This window comes from Cygnus olor, chromosome 4 (assembly GCF_009769625.2).
Source record: "Cygnus olor isolate bCygOlo1 chromosome 4, bCygOlo1.pri.v2, whole genome shotgun sequence".
Lineage (NCBI taxonomy): Eukaryota > Metazoa > Chordata > Aves > Anseriformes > Anatidae > Cygnus > Cygnus olor.
The window spans coordinates 1708363-1727376 of NC_049172.1; the positions used below are offsets into that span (position 1 = coordinate 1708363).

The 19014-nt window shown below is 37.0% G+C and overlaps 1 long non-coding RNA gene across 6 annotated transcripts in view; it reads right to left on the reverse strand.

Annotated features, from left to right (window-relative positions):
• The window catches only part of LOC121069108, a 97669-nt gene extending 83830 nt beyond the window's left edge, over positions 1-13839 (reverse strand). For 4 of the 6 annotated variants that reach the window (XR_005819268.1, XR_005819265.1, XR_005819267.1 and 1 more), the window contains exons 1-5: positions 13682-13839; positions 12537-12602; positions 12355-12443; positions 7870-7986; positions 6958-7094 (exon numbers count right to left, since the gene is read on the reverse strand). This is a non-coding gene — a long non-coding RNA (uncharacterized LOC121069108). Of the gene's footprint in view, positions 1-144; positions 415-6957; positions 7095-7869; positions 7987-12354; positions 12444-12536; positions 12603-13681 lie in introns of all 6 variants that reach the window. The other 2 variants (XR_005819269.1, XR_005819270.1) reach the window with 2 other exon arrangements.
• Positions 13840-19014: the final 5175 nt, after the last annotated feature.

The window sequence follows — 19014 nt, forward strand, 5'->3', positions numbered from 1 at the left end:
ATGTTTGCATATATAATTCATTGACCAACAACTTGGTATACATCATTACATAACCTACAAAAGAGCATGGCAACATTTGCAGTAAGATGTGAATTTGGTCTCACAACCGTGAATATAACCTCTGTTCCAAAGAATAAACATTACCATGCATTTACGTATACTATATAAGTAGTAGTTTTTCTCTTTTGACCACTTGGATGTTTTCTCCTCAACCTGCACTGACTTCCCATGTAGTTTCAGGGGAGATGTTTGTTCTCTTGATCCTTGACTGCCGATTGCTCCACAGTCTGTGACCAAGGTTCATACAGAGGGCTCCAGGGTGAAGTCAGCACTAAACACAGTGTTTTCTTGGCTCTCCTCCTCACTGCAGATGCAACATCTCCGAGGATCATCACATAAACCTTCCCATCTTCCCTATCAAGTGCAAAACAGCTCCATAAATACACAGTGACACACACATTTAAAACTCAAATCGAGCCATCCTACCACAAGAAGATCTACCCTTTCAGCGGAGTACAAGAGAATAAACAACAGATGATAAATGTTAGGTCATGCTCGCCTTTAGCCAACATAACTCCATGCTGCCGCTAAGCACGAATCCTCTCTTTCTTCCGTCAGCTGAATCAGCAAGCTCACCTCAATTCATCAGGAAGCTGCACTACTGCTAATGGACAAAGAAGGGGTTCAACAATATAAAAAGGGAGTGATATATTAAGAAAGAAGAGAAAACACACAAAAAAAATAGTACTAATAGTAGTACTAAGCACAGGTCAAAAATGCAAATAAACAAAATACATTCATATATCTTTAATCTTAACACTTAGGGAGAAGTTCAGCATGAGTATCCACATGCCTTGTTCGTTATTCTGTAAATTGAAAGGAAACAAAACTAAAATAAAGTCTTCCAGTAAATAATTAAAAAAAACCTGTGGACCCAGAAGTGAAATGAAAAAAATGAAATGCAAGTTAAATGAAAATCAGTCCTGTGAGGTTAAGAAGCAACTAAATGTTGTTCTCAACTTCTGCCGGGAACTGAAGGTAAATCAGCATAGGCATGTGAAGCTCTCAACTGAAGGTCTGTACTCCAAAGCACAGAAGTTAATTGGCAGCCAGCTTCTTTGCAATAGATTTAGAGATTTTAAAACCCAAAGGGATCGACAGATTTGACCTCCATTTAACAGAGGCCAGAAAATGTCATGCAGTAATTCTTGCATCAAATCCAAAAAGTTTTGGGCTAAAGTAGAATATATATTTGGCTAAGTATCCAGACCCAGCTTCCAAGATTTAAAGAGATTGAGTGTTCATTGACAACCTTTTCAAAACTGATCTACCTGCCCTTATTGCTAAGAAGGTTTGCCTAATATCCAGTTTCAATAGCTCTTTCTTCAACAGTGGTAGCCACAGCCATTCATCCCCAGCTTTTTATTACACTCTTCTTTTTAAAGAAGTAAAAAATAAATCATATTTTCAAAAGTATTTTCATAAATAATGCCATCAAATTAAACTAAAAAAAAAGAGAAAAAGAAAACAGGTACTCAACAGTGCCTATAATATGGTTTCAGGGTGCTTCTGATTACAACTGCCTGGGAGAATTGGTGGTAGATTTTACATTAAAATATCCATTAAGCACAGAGTGCATTAATAATTGCTTTAACCACCTTTCATAAAATAACCATCATTGCTATTCTTTGTCTTCTCCTCTGCTTAGACAGTATTCAGGAACATGCTGTTAGTTGTTATTTTGCACAGTAACCATCACAGTCAAAGGAAAAACATACATTAGGTAAGCAAGCAGCCCAGCAGGAGTTGCCAAACTCTTCAGATTTCCTGCATTCAGAATCACTCAAATCACTTACTGAACCTGTATTAGGAATAAAACTGCTTTCTTCCATCTTTGCCCTTACAGTGGACCTGCAAAGTTTCTAGCAGCTGCACTGAAGCCACTCAGCTGGAGCCTAAAGTGTACAGCATACAACAGCCCCAGGTGTTCGCTATGTCCATAGTATTGCCTGTGATACAAGAAAATTATTATTTTTTTCTTTTTTAGCTAGGCTTTCAAGGAAGTCCCTGCTGGCTTCTGCCTTGCATGCTGAGCTTCCCATTCCCTGCCAGGCTGATGAGCTCTTGGGCCCAGGTTCTCCCTTGCAATAATCTAATGTTATCAACAGCAGACAGGGAATCAAAATCCTGCACTTGTGTCATCATCAGGAAATCAAGATTCACCGATGCGAAAGTTTAGGAGCTTACATTTTCAAAAACATATATGTATGGTTTATTTATTTCATAGGACTGAATACAAACACAATGCAAAAACAGCGGGGCTTCTTTAATGCCTGAGCAAGTATTCCTACCCAATGAAGTACTCACCAAGCAAATAAAATAACTGCAGCAATTTCAGGAACAGCAGTAATGATTTGGGAACTAAGTGGAAATTTGTTTATGGCAATACCATAAGCAAGTATCAGCCCTACCACCCACTCCCATCCTTTCCAAAGAAAAAAAAAATGTCATGGTCATATATGGTTGTATTAGAGAGAGAGTTCTCTGCTGCCTTCTATTGATTAAAATGCACCCAGGTGCTGATATGTTGTGTGGAGCATAGAGACCAAATGCCTGCCTCTACAGCTGCGAAACTGAGCTTTTGAATTTTTTCTGAATTAAAAAATTTCCTTTTGTAACGACAAAAAAAGTCTGGACTAACATCAGTACAGGAAAAGAAAACAGAAGGAAAGAACCACTTCTTGCTACTTTACTTTTTCTCCTGTCAGAGGGAATATGGTTATTGTAGGAGTTCCTCCAGAGGGAATGGGATCCCCTGAGAGAGTGGTGCTCACCCAGAGGCCACGCAGACCCGTGCCCATGGCAGGAGAAGCCATCAGCCTGGATTTTATGGCACAGCTTTTTGTTTGCGGTTTGGTGACTTCGGCTGTTATAGCTGCCTATTGCAATTTCTGAAAGTAAGTGAAACGCTTACTTAACTGTAATTCATACAACTATTTAATTTGAAAGAAAACATAGTTGTGCAAGTACACCAAGTGCATGAATTCAACTATGTTTATTTACATTTAACATATGTTGTACTAAATTATCCATAGTGGACAGGAATAGTTGCTACATTCAGGCTACTTATTTACAGTCCATGAAGTAAATATAGCTCCTGAACTAATGGCTCAACATTCAAAAGCCACAGCTTATCATTACATAACTACAAACATAACTAACCAAATATACTGACTTAAAGTAGTGGGAAAAATTCCTGTTTTTCTCATCTATAGGAAGAAGCTCAACATACTAGTAATAGACACAATGAGGATCTAAGTCAGAGGTAGAAGGAAAACCCACTGTCCTGGGAGAGAAAGCAGTCTGCGCAGCGTAGTCCCAAAACGGGAGCTGCAGAGTGTCTTCTGCGCTCGATTTCATAGAAATGGGTCTTGGGATAGTGAATTGATGCATTGGACCACTCTGCTGGCTAGTCAGTGTGGGGTCTTAATGAGCAACCAGCAACTTTATTCCAAGAGTATCTTATAGAAAAATGCCATCGGCCAAGCACAGCAGTGGCTGGTCAGCAGCTACTTCCATGCTGCCATCGCAGCTGCACGTTGGAAACCCTGCCGACACAGTCATTATAGACCTATGCCTGAAGATCTGTTTTTCTCCAGGAGCAAAGGGAAATACCATTTAGTGAGACATAAGGAATGCCTGTTAACCTGAACTGTACGTTTGTGAACAGTGCCTACCGGGAATAACGGACTCATGATTTTCAACGATCTGGCAGCAATTCTGGGTTGCTGTGAAAAAACAAAACAAAACAAAAAAAAACTTCTGAAGTGAGTAGCAGGTAGCAGGATCAGGTCAAGGGGCAAATACCGCCCCTCATATGTCACTTTGGCTCCAGGAAGACAATGTAATGTATTTGTTTTGGAAGCACCCTGTCTGATGCAAAGGTCTCTGTATTGGCCAAGTCAGTAACAAAAGACTGAGAGAGAAAAAGATGCATGAAAGCAAGTGACTTTACCTCAAGCGAGGAAAAATGTATGTGTGTACTTTCCTACCATCACACAGCATCTATTTCTTACTTTAGGCTACTGCATCTCTAAATACTTCCTTCAGAGTCCTTCCTGATGTACTCCTCTAAGTGTCAGTGTGTCTTTGCTCATATACACTATGCCTATGACATGGTATTTCAAATCAATATAATATTCAGCTGTGTTGAACTCAAAATAATTTGAATGGTTTTTATTAATAAATAGAAAACAATAAACCACAAAACTTTCGTTTTACTTTTGCACTAGGATGATATTGACTGCAATAATCAGCCTCTTTACTTAAAGCCTGTAATGAACTTTGAGTCCTTGAAGCATAAGAATTGAAATATGTAAGAAAAAAACATCCAGGACTAGAGGCTTGTAAGAGGATGTATTTTTAAAAATCTGTTTGTTAAGAATAGATTTTCTTTTCCCTTTATATTCATTTTATAATATTCTGATATATTTTATAATATTTATATTATATATAGTTATATATATAATTATATATATAATTATATATATATGTTATATCTGTATATAGTACATATATATAGTTATATACTGATACAGTTTATAATATTCTGATATATTTTCTTCGCAAGTGGTCACAAATCAATCTAGACTACCAATACCACTACCAGGACCACTAAAGTACTTATTCTAACATCCCTCTCTTATTTCTCCAGTTTCCAGAGTTTTGCCCTATATCTGCAGAGAGATGTATTACTCCTGCATTATACAATGCAGATAAAATACAGAAAAGTAACTGATGTGTTTTAAGGTAGGCAGCCAATGAATCCTACAGTAACCTAAGGAGCTACACACCAATACCTGAAATTAAGTATAAACAATTTTTTTTTCCTTGCTGAAAGCTGATATGTTATGAGCAGTTGTTCCTCTCTGTTAGACATGACTCTTCCTACTCCCCAGTTCAGAAGAAAAAATATTTAAATGGCAATAGCAGTAAATGTCAAACAAATGAGGAATAATGAATATTTCTTACTGCCTGCATACTTACACAGGTAAAAACGCTTCATAAGTATTTGTGTAAATTGAAGCATATATGCTTGAAATTTTGCAATTAAAAAAAAAAAAAGAGAGAGAGAGAAGTGGCAACACTGTTGAACCAAACAGTTCTTAAAATAACTGCTTTCAAAAGACTCTTGGAAATGTCACTGAAAGTTTTACTGATATTTTCTGCCAATGGTACTGACACTACCAATTGAACACAAGGAGAAAAATAACCACTTCACACCTTTGACTGAGTCTAATATTTTCTATAGGAGAAACCAAAGCTGCATGAATATGGCTTATTTATGCAGCCATCCAATAAGACTCCTTTTGACAATTATTACTAATAACCCCACAAAAATTAGAATTATGCCTCACCAAAATTCCTCTGGGTATGTGGCAGCTGTATTGAGTCCAACAATTTCAGTAAGAGAGGAGCCTGGAGAAAGAAAAGGAAGGAAAAAAAAAAGCCTTTGTAACCTGGACAATTTTGTATTCCATCTTCTTTTCACCTGAGGTAGGCAGTAAAGGAGTACAGTTGTCTGAAACTCCTCCATGGCCCAAAGCAAAGCATTTGGGCCTTTGCACCTAAGGAGCGCTGTGACACTGGTGCCTGTCTTGCGGGGAGCTGCAGGTCTGGACTGTGCTGGCATGAGGAGTGACTGCAATCTCAGGCCTATTGGTGCTAGCAGTTCTCTTTTGCAAATAAATAACCTGAGCTGACCAAAACCCTTCAAAAATGAGGAAATAAAAAATAAGTATAAACCGTGTCTTCCCTCCTCCTGTTCCTTCTTTCAGTTAAAATAAACCACTGCTGAAGAAGTTTGAAGTTCTTATAAATAAAAAGTGTTATGAGGAAAACATAAACTCTATATAAGTGAACTTAAAACTTACTTTTTGGCAGGGTGAAGTTGCCCCCAAAATGTTAGTGTATTTGTCTGAACAGCTTTCCAGCACAGCTTGAAAAATCACACTTGAAAAAAATAAACACAACATATTATCCCCTCTGAAGATTTAAAGTTGACAAAAAATACTTTTTCCTCTGAAAGAAGCAAAGCAAACTGAAGGCCTATGCACAGAAAATTCTTGATCAACTCTGTTTAATAGAAAGTCTGGGAGATGTTAAACCATTGCTGTGTAGCTACAGAGATTGTACCCAGGACCTTTCACACAGACCTAACGACCCAAATATTCAAGTCTTTTCAGCATCATTCCTGGAATGACAGGAAAAAGATCACAGAACTCTTGGCACCTGTATCATGAGGAAATATTTCAAGACCATTGAACAATAATTAAATGAACATAGCAGTCACTCAGGGGATTGGGATCCCCTCTGTGCAGGCCACCAGCATACGGTCAAACCCCACTGCATGGGCTGTTATATAAAAGTATATAAAATCTACTTTTATGGTATGATCAATATTATTTTTCCTCTCTTGTATGCTCCTTTTCTTTGTAAGTGCTTTCCAGTACAGTTTTCTTACAAATATAACCATGTTACTGACTCTTTCTTTTATTCTAATAAAGCTGTCTTGGCCTAGTTCAGTTTATGCAAGACATCTATCTAGCTAAAGCTGTCTCTCTAATCCCAGCAAGTATTTTATCTCACTGATTATTTTCTCAATACACAATGTAATTTTCACAAGGCACAGAGACGCAGTAATACAAGATTCTATGTCTCCTTCCCTCAAAAACATTAAATTTGGTCCTTCCTTTTGATATTCTCTCAGTCGATAAAACGGGAATCAAAAATTCATTTAACTTCTCTCTTAACTTGCTCTCTCCCTCCTCCTTGAGGAAGCATACAGCATGTGGTATGCTTGCTAGCCTTTGGACTTTGTAAAGTCAAAAGCCTTCAGGCTCAACAGAAATCTGGATGAAGCAAGAAACCGCGGCTGCGATTCTCTGAGGCAGTTACCTGTGCGGCCACTTCTGCTGCAGGGACAAAGCATTTTTCCCATCCTGATTTTGCCTTCAAGGTCTCCCCCTGGTTTTCTTGTCCTTAGCAGTTCACCCTCTCAGGACACTAGGAGCTTTTGCTCATGCTTCTGTTCCCTGTTTAAAGAGAGTTTTCTGAATTTCTCTGCCAAAAACAAAAACAAAGCCAACTTTTCCGATGTGATAAGGAATAGAAGCATAGCTAGATGGGACAACCTTCTGGCTAGAACCATCCAAATCTCCTCTCGTTATATCCATCACAATTTCTAGCATTTTTCTGACTACCCTTACCCAGCACCTGCAGGCAGAAAAGTCCACATTTCCAACCCATTTTAACTGAAAACAGCTCAAACAGAATAAACAAGTGGGGAAGGAAGCTTTCAAAATACCGTCTTCTGTCATTTCCTCATTGGAAAACAGGGGCAGTGTGTGTGCAATTGCAAGAAAATCTTCATTTTAGAAATTACCATGCTCACTCAGTTCTGCAGAATACCAAGAGCTTCTCAGTTTGCACATTAAAAAGTAGCATTTGCTATATTGCCCTCTGGATTTTGAATTTCAGTTTTTTGGAGCAGCTCAGTTACAAGCTAACTTTGTGTCTGTCTATCACAAAAGTTTCTCTTGGCTGCAGATGAAGTACAGTGAGCAGCAGTGTTTTTCATTTTCTGCTTTAGCAACTTCTACAGTTTTAGTAGTTTTTAAAAAGTTGTTTTTGCATTTTTCTTTTTGTTTTAGCAGTGAAAATTACTTTTTATCTCCTGACTGTGTACCGTTTGACCTACTGACCTCATTAGTTTAACGGAGCAAGGCCTCAAATATGAAGTTAACAGGCATTTAGATGAAGTTTTTTGGTGTGTAGGCTACAAGCTGACAAATTCTAAGTAAAACATACCTTTTTAAAAAAATAATTACTTCTTTGATTCAGTTTTCTTCCAGGGCTCTCTGAAAGATCTCTTTCGAACCTCTTCATGGTTTTGTACAGCTCTTTAAGGTATGTCTGCAGAATGAGCTGTAGTTTATAGGTAATGAAATTATACGAAAAAATACATATATATACATAGATGATTCTGTGATAGTGCATGAACATTTCCTAAAAAGGACTTTTCAGAATATCAACATATTTTCACTGAAGTAGATCACCCAGCATCAGCAGTGGAAGAATTTTACTAGAGAAACTATATCGGAAGAATAACACCTAATCACCAACACTAAACAATTATATTCATTGCCAACCCATAGGACTGGTTTAAATAACAAGGCATATCGAGCAAATACGCAACTCCACGGAGCCAAATCAGAAATCATGACTCTACCTTTATGCAGTCTCACCTCTGAATATGCATTTTTTTTTTTTTTATTTTTTTATTTTTTTAATATAATTCTCAGAAATTCAGGGGATTTGTGTTTTATCCAGACTGATTAGCATTTAGTGTTTGACTGTCCTAAGAACTACCTCAGTCATATAACCATTCAATGTTGCTGCACCTTCTCATAGCTGTAGACCTGGAGGACATTGAGAAAATGTTTCTGTGCATATAATTTCATAGCAAATACACAACCTTCTACATTATCTCATCTTGAGGTGGAAATACCAGTGAGGCAGCATTTTCTTAATTAACTCTATTTTAATCCTGGTATCACACTGATCCTTGAGGAAGGGAAATCTTTTGCACTGACTTCAGCAGCAGCAGGAGAATTGGAGTACCTATGTGTGATTTTAATGAAATTGAGAGATACTGACTGCAATTTTTCAAGTAAAGAATTAGGGTCTCCTTTTAAAAACAAGTATTAGAGATTAGTATTCTTTTCTTTTCTTTTTTTCAAAATCATAAAGCTTTTTACAATGAAATTTAATGAAGTAGGCTCATTTCCTACCATTTCCTACTATTTCCTGTAATACATTTTAATAAAAGAAAATATAAGCTAGTAAAGTTGCTCATGTAAGCATTCAGGATTTAAGGAATTATTTAAACAATGAGTGCATGAAGTTATTAACTTTCTTGGGGAACTAAAAACATGATGAATCAAAACCAGCAGACATTTCAAGTTTGAAGGACTGATTCTGTACATGCAACTGAAACATAATGAAAACAACACACAATTGCAATGCATCTACAGAAAATTTGACCAGACTTCTAGGCAATTAAAACACCTTTTTAACAGCTCTTTTTTTTTTGGTAAAATCATACACCAGTTACATACTGGTAACAGCACTGACTCAGCAAGATTATATTCTACTACTTATCTTCAAGTAAAGGAACAGTCTAGTGAAATTTCAGATTTTTATGTTTTATTCCTTTGCAATATTCTGCTGAACTGGGGACATTAATAGGAATAGTATGGATAAAGTAAAATTTTGGTCATGCATGGCATATTCCATAAAAACAATAGCAAAAAGAAAAAAAAAAAAAGGAAAAAAAATGATACCAGACTAATCTGCATACCAGTTATCTGCCTATGTCAGGTATTTAACTGTAAATTTTATAATAGTAAAGGCTTAGAAGGTTTAGAACATGTTTTATCTGAGAAAGGTCAAAAGAAGGTTCTTTGTTTAAAGCAGCTGGAGTCCTGGTACCATGACATTAAATGTAACATTGAAAGGATAAAACAATTACCATATATTCTAAAAATAAAAATAATAAAAGAAAAAGAAACAGCAGAAATGAGAACAATGAGAGGTATTTTTTTGAAAACTCTGAAGTACCCTACTACTTAAGGTAGCCCTTCCTGGTGCCTTTTCATGTGTCATAGATTTTGTGTGTCCCTATCAACTCATTTTCCATCACTATCATGCTTATCTTATTACTGCCAATCCGTCATCATCAATTAGGAACTCAGGAGATCTTCAGATTCCTTCAAAGTGGTCACTTGACCATTAGGTATCAAAACATCATTACCAAACCACCTTTTCATTTTGTATACATCTATTCATTTATGTATATTACCACCTACCAGATTTAATTTAATTTTATTTTTTTAAGACTTTACTAATCTGTTCAACTACTGAGTCATCTAGACATTCATGAATATAACATGTTCATTATAGTGCTGGTGCTATCATAAGTTGTCTGTGTACTACTTATACAAGAACACACACAGGTACATCTGCATAGAGTTGACTAAAAGTTCCTATGCAACTGACTATTAAACAACATGGTAAAAACTGTGCAACTGCTCAATAGTATTGTATTTAACAACAGTTCATTTGCAACTGCTTAGTAACTGAAATGTAAATACTTGAGGTTTAAAATAAAGTTCATATCTACCTCAGAAGTGCTGGGCCCAATCGGGAAATCTGACTGGGCATGTTCTCTTTAAAAGTCTTATGAAGTTGCATCTTTTTTATTCTTATTTGCTATTGTAAATTTAAGATAAAGCAATAACTGTAGTGATTATTCATTGTTACCTTAAGTTTGGCAGGAGCAGAGAAAAGCAGATCAAAACTGCAGAGCTTTAGTCATAATTAATGTGCAGAAAATGGTTAGAAAATTGTCTTCACTTTTTCTGAACATTTTCACAAACATTTTCATACATTATTTTTTCTATTTTGCCTCTTGATGAAAGATCTTTCTGAATAACTAATTTCAAAAATTTTTCAACCCATTCTACTGAATAAAAGACAGATGTGCCCGAACAGCAGAAAACCTGGGCATCATCTAGAGTTTAATGAGTGCCTTTCTGTTCTTAATGCTTGTGAAAGCTCTATTAGGGACTGACAGAAATTATTATTTTGAATGAGCCCTAAGTTCCCACCACTGTTGTGCCCTCTCTCTGACAGCATCCTAGAATATATGCTTAAAAGGATGCAGGATTAGGGCTCAGTGAAGAAGTTACCTTCTTCATCCCAGCAGTGCTGCTGTCATTGTATTTCTCTGCTAGCAGCAGGAAGAGCTGCCACCACAAAGCACCTATGATTATAGTCACTTTCTAAAATGGTAATTTCCTTATCAAGAAATAACTCCCTCTCTCTGTATAAAAACCCTTTATTATTGCTCAGGAACAGAACTGTGTTCTGAAAAGATTACCCAAACACATTAGGAGACTGTTGTTAAAGGAACCTACGCACTACTTTTGGTCCACCTACTCTGCTAGCAGTAACTAATATTGTACTCTTCTGAAATAGGTCACCAAAATCAACCAAACAAACGACACAACAACAAGACAAGGAAAAAATTGTCACAAAGAAAAAAGAAAATTTCTCAGCTGATCATTGTATCCCTCACCTGCCTGCTGAGACTTTTTTGCCAGTTTTAATGCAGGCACAAAAGGCAGGCTTGAAGCAGAAATGTTTCTTTCAGAAGGAGATTTACACAGGAGACCTGAATGCAGTGGGGAAAGCCAAAATACATACAAAAATACAAGTCTGTTACATGCAGGTTGTATATTGACTCTCCTTTTTTTTTTTTTTTAACGTGTTTTCTTTCTGCTTCTCCTCTGTCCATAAAATAATTTGTTTCCTTAATTCTTCCTCTGTCTCACATAGCACTTTCCATCCTCTAAGACAACAGCTTTATTTGTTTTCATATGCTTTTACCTGGCTGTCTTCTCACTTTCTCCCCATCTCTATTCCTTTTCTCTACCCTTGCTGCAATTCACTTCTCTTCCTTGTCCCTCACCTCAGCATTATCTTCTGTCTGCTTATACCTCTGGTTCTAATTTTAAATACTTTTTTCCTGTCTAATCTTTGAAATCTTCCCTTTTACTTATTCTTTCCTCTATGTATATCTCCCTTAAATTATCATATATAAGACACCTTCACCTGCTGGGAAGCAAGAGCTTTAAATCAAGTAGTCACAGTACAGGAAAAGGCAGAAGGAGCAGGTGGAGCTGAACATTTACTTGCAGACCCTGAGACTGGTTTTATCTCAGATAAAAGGGAAGATATCATTCACTCTTGTGCCTCCTTCATCACTGTTGGCCTCATTACTGTCAGAAACATGATAAGATAGTTGTACACAAGACCTGAAATGAGCATACCAAATAATTTGCCCATTCCATGGGTCATTACATTTAGCAAATAATCTAATTTCCATATGCTTGTGTTTGTCTTGTACTGGCAACAGATTTTTTATGAATCGAACTTTTTTCATGTATTCTATTAAGACATTTTCCCATTTTTTTGTACAGCCCTGTGACAATGGTGATAGAGCAGTAAAGTGGTGCTTTTCTGTAGGAAAACCAGCATAGCTTATTTTCTAGTGATAGTTGCTAAGTGACTCTGCTTAATGGAAAATTGTCACCTCAAAATGTATAACGGTAGGAGGGCAAGTATTCGGATTGCTATTCCTTGAGCGAAGTGCAACAAGAAAGCACAAGGATCCAGACTGTTATCAAACACCTTAGTTAAATACAAGAAATATCATACACACGTACAAACCTGAGGCTTCGTTCATTTCATTACATCTCTGTTGCACAGAATTTGTCTTCCATTTGAATTCACGGGCATATCAGGACCTAACAAATCCTCTGATAAGAGTTCAAAAAAACAAGTTCAATAAACATAAGAGATACAACAGTAATCCTTCAGCACACCAAAAACTGGAAATGAAAAATGCATACCTTCATAAAGAGCATGAGATGCTGAGAGTACATGTTGCTAAGTTATGAAATAGAAACCACTGGTACCTGGAATGAAAATAAATATGTTGCTAGGAAAGTCTGATGTAAATAAAATAAAATATAAAATAAAAATAAAATAAATCCCTTTAATAATGAATCCAGAACTGTACATTTCAACACTAATAGTAACCATGTCCAGGTACCTCCCAGCAAATATTTCAAGCATAATTTACTTCTTAGCAGTAATTGAGCTCAGGGCAGTGCACCTTACCCATTGCCATTACTGAGATTCCCTGTGGTTTACAGCTAGCTAAAGGTAATCTTTTCTTTAGCTCATAAAACAACTGCTAACGGCCTGGGGTTAGGAAGCAACCTTCCTTATGGGTAAATTTTTCCAAGTTGTCCACTGTGAGCTTAATTAAAACAGAATGGTGACCGCCATGTTAACCACAAATAAGTCAGTCAAGTCCTAAAACAAAGCCATTTCATTCTTTCATTTCCTAATTTCATTTTTATTCTGATAAATCTGTCCAGCAGAGTGAATGATACATGTAGGCTTACACCAAATCTATAACTGGTACACCAAAGCTGTAATTCTCCTTGAGGAAGGTGACAGCATCACAAAACAACCTGCTGATGCAGACAGGCCTGGCAGGATATCACAGCCACAAAACGGAGCTGTTGCCTTAGTGCAAGCACCTGGAAACTTGGTTGTGGAAAGGAATCAGGATGCTGGACTTACAATAGGAATCAGACAGGAACATTTGTCTGCTAATTCACAGGGCAGTGTGCCTAAACACTCCAAACAGCCAGCCTCTTTTCACCTCTGCCTGCTTTTTCTAGTGCCTTTTTGCTTTACTATTTAGTACCTTGCTACTATTTCAGACCTTTTTTGCTTTTAATCTTTTACCCTGAAGCCTGATAGCTTGATTCTATCAAACATTTCCAGCCCAAACACTGTGAACTTTTCATGCTCTTTTTATCTTACCTTGATCTCTGATGTCTCTTCCAAAGCAAATGTAATGAGAGAATAACACAGAAATAAAGATAATCTTAAATAAATCAATAAAAGGCTTTCCTAGTAACCTCATCACAGAACTGCATGCACCTCAAAGCTCTGTAACCATCACCTTCCAGTCACTTACAAGTCACACCAATAGACAGCACCAGGATGTAGTCAGGATCTGGCACACAGGGAAATGTCAGGGACAGCCTTCCCAAAACTCTCATTTTCAGTCTGGACAGACCAAGCTTCAGAAGTGTTAATGTGCACCCGCATAGCATGGTGCTGCATTGCCTGTTAGCTGCTATAGAACAGGAACCCAAAAAAGTATGTTTCTGTTAGCACAGTTTTATATCCAATTTAAGTAGTTCTGCTTTTTAATGTATTACCTACCTCAAGCAGAAACTTTTGTACTAAATCCACCTCTAAGGCTCTTCCATTTTCTATTGGATGGAGAGAGGAAGAATTACAAATCAGAAATGTAAATCTGCAATAATATGAACACAGATCTATTGGTGAGATTATAATGTCGGCCTGTATATAAGGACAGGGGTTTTGTACATGACAGCTCAGGGAGGGTGACGGTGAACAGCGGGATAAAGGGTGATTTATACTTCTCTACTAAAAGTTTGGCTAGTGCCAGAGTGAAAAAGGACTGGTGAAACGAGTACTTAACTCTTAAACAGATATTCTGGGAATAGCTTGCTCTGAAGTACATGAGGAAAACTTCTGTCCCGTATTGAAAAGAACTAGGTTCTGTTGGGCCACTAAAAGGCACCCCACACCAGCATTCTGGCATTAGATATGATAAAAGAGGTTTCCCACAAAACTGGGAAAATAATGACTGAAAAGAAGTACAGAAATACAACTTTTTTTTTTTTTTTTAAGCATACTTCATTGAGTAATAATGGATGGTTTGCAAGCACACAATTATTTTTTTCTTAGCTTTCACTGGGCTACCTATACCTATAAACAAAATCCATGAGGAGGAAAAAGTATAAAGAGGAATAAATACAAATTAGTGTTTTGTTTTGTTTTTTTCTCCCCATATCACACACATTTGACTGGAAGGAAAGATTTTAGTTCATCTGCACAGAGCTAATAGAAAGCTCTTTTGCTGTCTGGTCTAGTGCCAACACAGTCACAAAGCACAAGCAGTTCATGCTCCCCCAAACCATCTCTACCTTACAGGGCGGGAATAGTATAAGGAAGCTACCTGTAAATCATACACTGAGATCACCTTCCATTCAGCATTTACCTTCACACTATATAAATCTACTCCTGACTATTCTAGAAAATGAAACAAAACAAAACCAAACAAAACAATAAATTACACCATCAACAAAAAAACCTTCTTCTTCCTGACTGAATATTAAGCATATTTTACCTCCTATATTCCTATTCTCTGTACAGCAATATGTCATTCCTTATATATGTCAGGGATTTGGGCCAACACATACTTCAGGCTTTTGCCTGCAGTAGCAGGTAATACACAGACTCAGCTCTTGGCCAAATCTTCCACACTGAACAAATTTGACAGGGGAACCACTGATGCAGAATGAATGTAAATCAAGATGCCAGTTTATTTTCCAGTCAGTTCTGTACATAACTAGAATCTAATCCAGTTATGGTAAATATTCAAAATCTAGATGCAACAGTGAAACATATGTAAATTGCTACTGTGATTACTTTTTTTAAATAAACGAGAATCCAGCAAATCCATCTCGTTTCATTATTCTCTGCAGCAGAGAAGAAAATTCAGTTGCCAAGAGCACATTAAAGATAATACCGGTAATACATAGCTTACAAAGGCATTCTGTTTCTTAAAAAATAAGGTCCCTGGATGCTATAGAAATCAATAAATTATTGCGCAGGCCATATGCAATGTACCTCCACTCAAAGTAGATTATCTGCTCACGTTAAAAAATAAATAAAAAATGAAACCATGCCACTTCAAATCTGAGTACACCACTGTTGGTGCATTTTATACTTTTAATGAAATTTTAGAAGCAATTACTGATGACTATGCAGAAGGCCTGTCTACTGCCAGAGATGTCGGTTTACATAAATGCCTAGTGGGGAAACCAATATTAATGGCTTAAGCTTCTCTGTACCCTGGAGCTACGTTTGGTTGTGAAGACAGGATAAGCGGTAATGCCAGGCTCGCTGCCCTGCTCTCCTGCCAGCTTGTGACGCAGCCTTCAGAAGAGCACCGTAAACAGACATGAGTGCCTGCCTGCCTCTGCTGTCAGGGCTTTTAAAAGCAAACTTGTTGACCAGAGAATGAAAGCTAAATGGTTGTCTAGCCAAAATTACACTATACTGCCAAAGGCATTTTTAATACAGGAAGTGCTGAGAGCTCACTTTTCTTTTTTATATGCCCTTGCAGATTGAGTCAAGTGTCAAAACAATTTATGCATTCAAATGGAAATATGGTACATGCACTAAATAAAGCCATATTAAGAATCACAGTCATTTTTGTGTATTATTTACTTACATTGGCTTTCATGCAAAAAATTATGCAGTTAGATTTAGGAGAAGACCAAAAGCAGAAGTTTGCTCTCAGAGAATTTAATAAAAACTGTAAAAAGTATTTTATGCTAACATAAGTTAGTAGCCTTTTCATTCCAGAAGAAAAATAAAATAGAATAAAATAGATGATTGTTTAACTGAGAGGCGTGAATTTAAAATTTTTCCAGCCTTTTTTTTTATTTGTAATTTTATGACACTTTATGAGCCACTCAGTATTGTGTTAGAGAAAGTGAGGGTAAGTCTAGAAATCTAAATGCTTCTGAAAGCAAAGCAAGGACAATACAGTGTAGCTCCTGAGCCTTTCTCACAGAAAAACCCTGTTACACTGAAAACAAAACCGGAATTGTGAAACCCTCATTAATATATACACATACAGAGCATTTGTCCAATGCATTTTTCTTTACCTTCCTCACTTAAATCTTCTTCAGTTCTTATTGAAAACCCATAGAAGCCGAAGAAAATATTCTCAGTAGCTCCACTGCCCTTCCGCAGGCTCCTAACATTCTAATTTCATTTAGGATCCTTACAGAGTGCATTGTTAAACAATGCAGATTACTAACAGTTGAGTTAACATTTAAGAAAATGAGAAATTACTCTGATGACAGACTGTTAAATATGTAGAGCAAATAACAACACTCACCTTTTTCAGTTGCATGTTTATCAGAAGCGGAATATACATCTTGGGAGAAAGGAGCCTCTTTGTTTTGAGAAGTGGTACCCAAATACAATATTTGTGACCATTGTTGTTTGGACTTCTGGTCAGCCTCCTTGTTTGTGTAGCAAACTTCATCTAATTTCAACAAGCATAAATTGAAAAGCTACGGGGTTTAAACCATTTCCCAGATATGATATGTCTACCAGGCAGCAACAGCTGGGCAATAAACTTATAGCCATAAATGTTTCTGAAAGCAACAAGTTCATGGCCAAAGCCATAACTACAGTTACATCAACTGATGTCCAAAATGCAATCTAGCTGCATGGTTCCTTTTAACACAAAACAATATCTTACATTGTGAGGTACTTACCAGCAGCCTGCAGGTTAAATAAGACAGGTTAAGGTCAGGTGGGATGACTCCAAAAGGATCCATCGAGTCAGTCTGAGATTTGTGGCCTTCTCTGAGCCTTCAGGGCTCTCTGATTTCATCCCCCTTCTATCAAACACTCTCAATATCGCTTTAGATTGGATATTGAAATCACTTAGCTGCAATAAAGAAGAGGAGTGCTGCAGAATTGAATCCCATTTTGCTCGGCACATATCTCTAAACTATTACCAGTGTGAAATGAAATCTAATGTCTCCCTTAGCAATCCCATCTTCTTTGTCCTCTTGTTTTTCTAGGAGTGTTATGATACACTAAATCCATTTGGACACCCAATAGTACACGGGTTGTACCACAGACTTCAAGAAGAGATTTCCAAATTTATGCAGTCACTGTGTCAGGTTGCTTTTCAGCCATTGTGCACTCAGAGAAATCCATTAATAAAGGTAGAAAGAGACAATGCAAACACCTTAGACAAACTCACATAAAATGATGAGAAGTGAGAGAATGGTAAAGTTTAGTAAAACAAGTTAATCTAATCTCCAGAACACTCATACTAGTCTGACTTTATGAGAAGACAGACATAACTCTCTGCTGTCATTTCACTGGGTTAATTTAGATTGCTATTTCACAGACTGTTAGAAGGAAGTAACCTCAGTTAAGCTGAATATATAAACCCAACACACTCTTTCCCTTTGTGTTGTTAGGAGTTACTTTCTCTCTCCCCATCAGATTCTTTTTTGCTGAAATCTGACTTACTAATAAAATGGTAAGAATGAAGCTATGGTTACCTGTGACCCACATCCTCTTCTTTTCCCTATTTAAATAATATGGTAGTAGAAAACTGAAAATGTGACTGTATCTCTGCAGTTTCATCTAATGCCCTCATTAAGGAAGCGAGCTGTACAACAGTACAAACATTACACAGAAAATACAACCAGTTGAAATTCAAACTCCTTGACTTTCATGGGGAAAACAAGGCAAATGCTATGGGTTGAGCTATCTGAGATGAATCTTTTTCTCAGTACTGCTAAACGCTCCCTGATTTTCATAGTCTTTCCTTTCTGTCATTCATAATATCCCTTCTTTCTCTCCAATCACATCTTCTATTCCACAGAACTGGAAGTTTTGCTGAAATAATGTACAAGGCAGGTGACTGATCTGCAGAACTGACTATCTAAATGATGAATTTGCAGTGCAAGTGAGCATATAACACGCCCCAAGAAGGAGTTTTTGGGGAGGATTACTGTGTTGTCAATTACCAAGAACAGATGTAGCTGGTGGAGCTTGGGCAGAAAGCTCATCTGATAGCTCTTGGCCAAGTTAAGATGATGGCTAGTCAACAAAATACGATGCCTAAGAGACTGTGAAACTAAACCCTCTGGAAACATGTCCAAAGAATAAACTAAGTGTAAGGCAATACTGTACTAATAAATCAGCTTAGCCTCTTAACAGTAACGGAGTCAGATATGCATATAACAATTCTGTTTAAAACATCTGAGGAGCTTGTCAAAGCTATTCTATTATTATTATATACATAATTACTTGTATTAAAAAATAGATTGTCAGCTTCCAGTTTTCCTCAAATTTAATAAATGCTATTACTCTTTGTATTAATGAAGAGAGCAGTCTCTTTAGATAGCTGCATGTCACAGTGTCTTCTTGGATAGCATTTTTAACTCCTCACAATTATTTCTGGAATATACTAGTTCCAATAATGTCATGAAGACAGAATCTAGCACAGTGAGTCTTTGATGCAGCTATCCAGAGTTACAGCTTGTTGTCCGTTATGATACCAGTCTGAGTGGTTATAAAGTAAAAGTGGCAAAATAAAAATTAAACAGTGTTGGAAGGGCAATTTGCTAAATATCTCTCCTGGCTATCTTGGGCAGTCAATAGGAATGA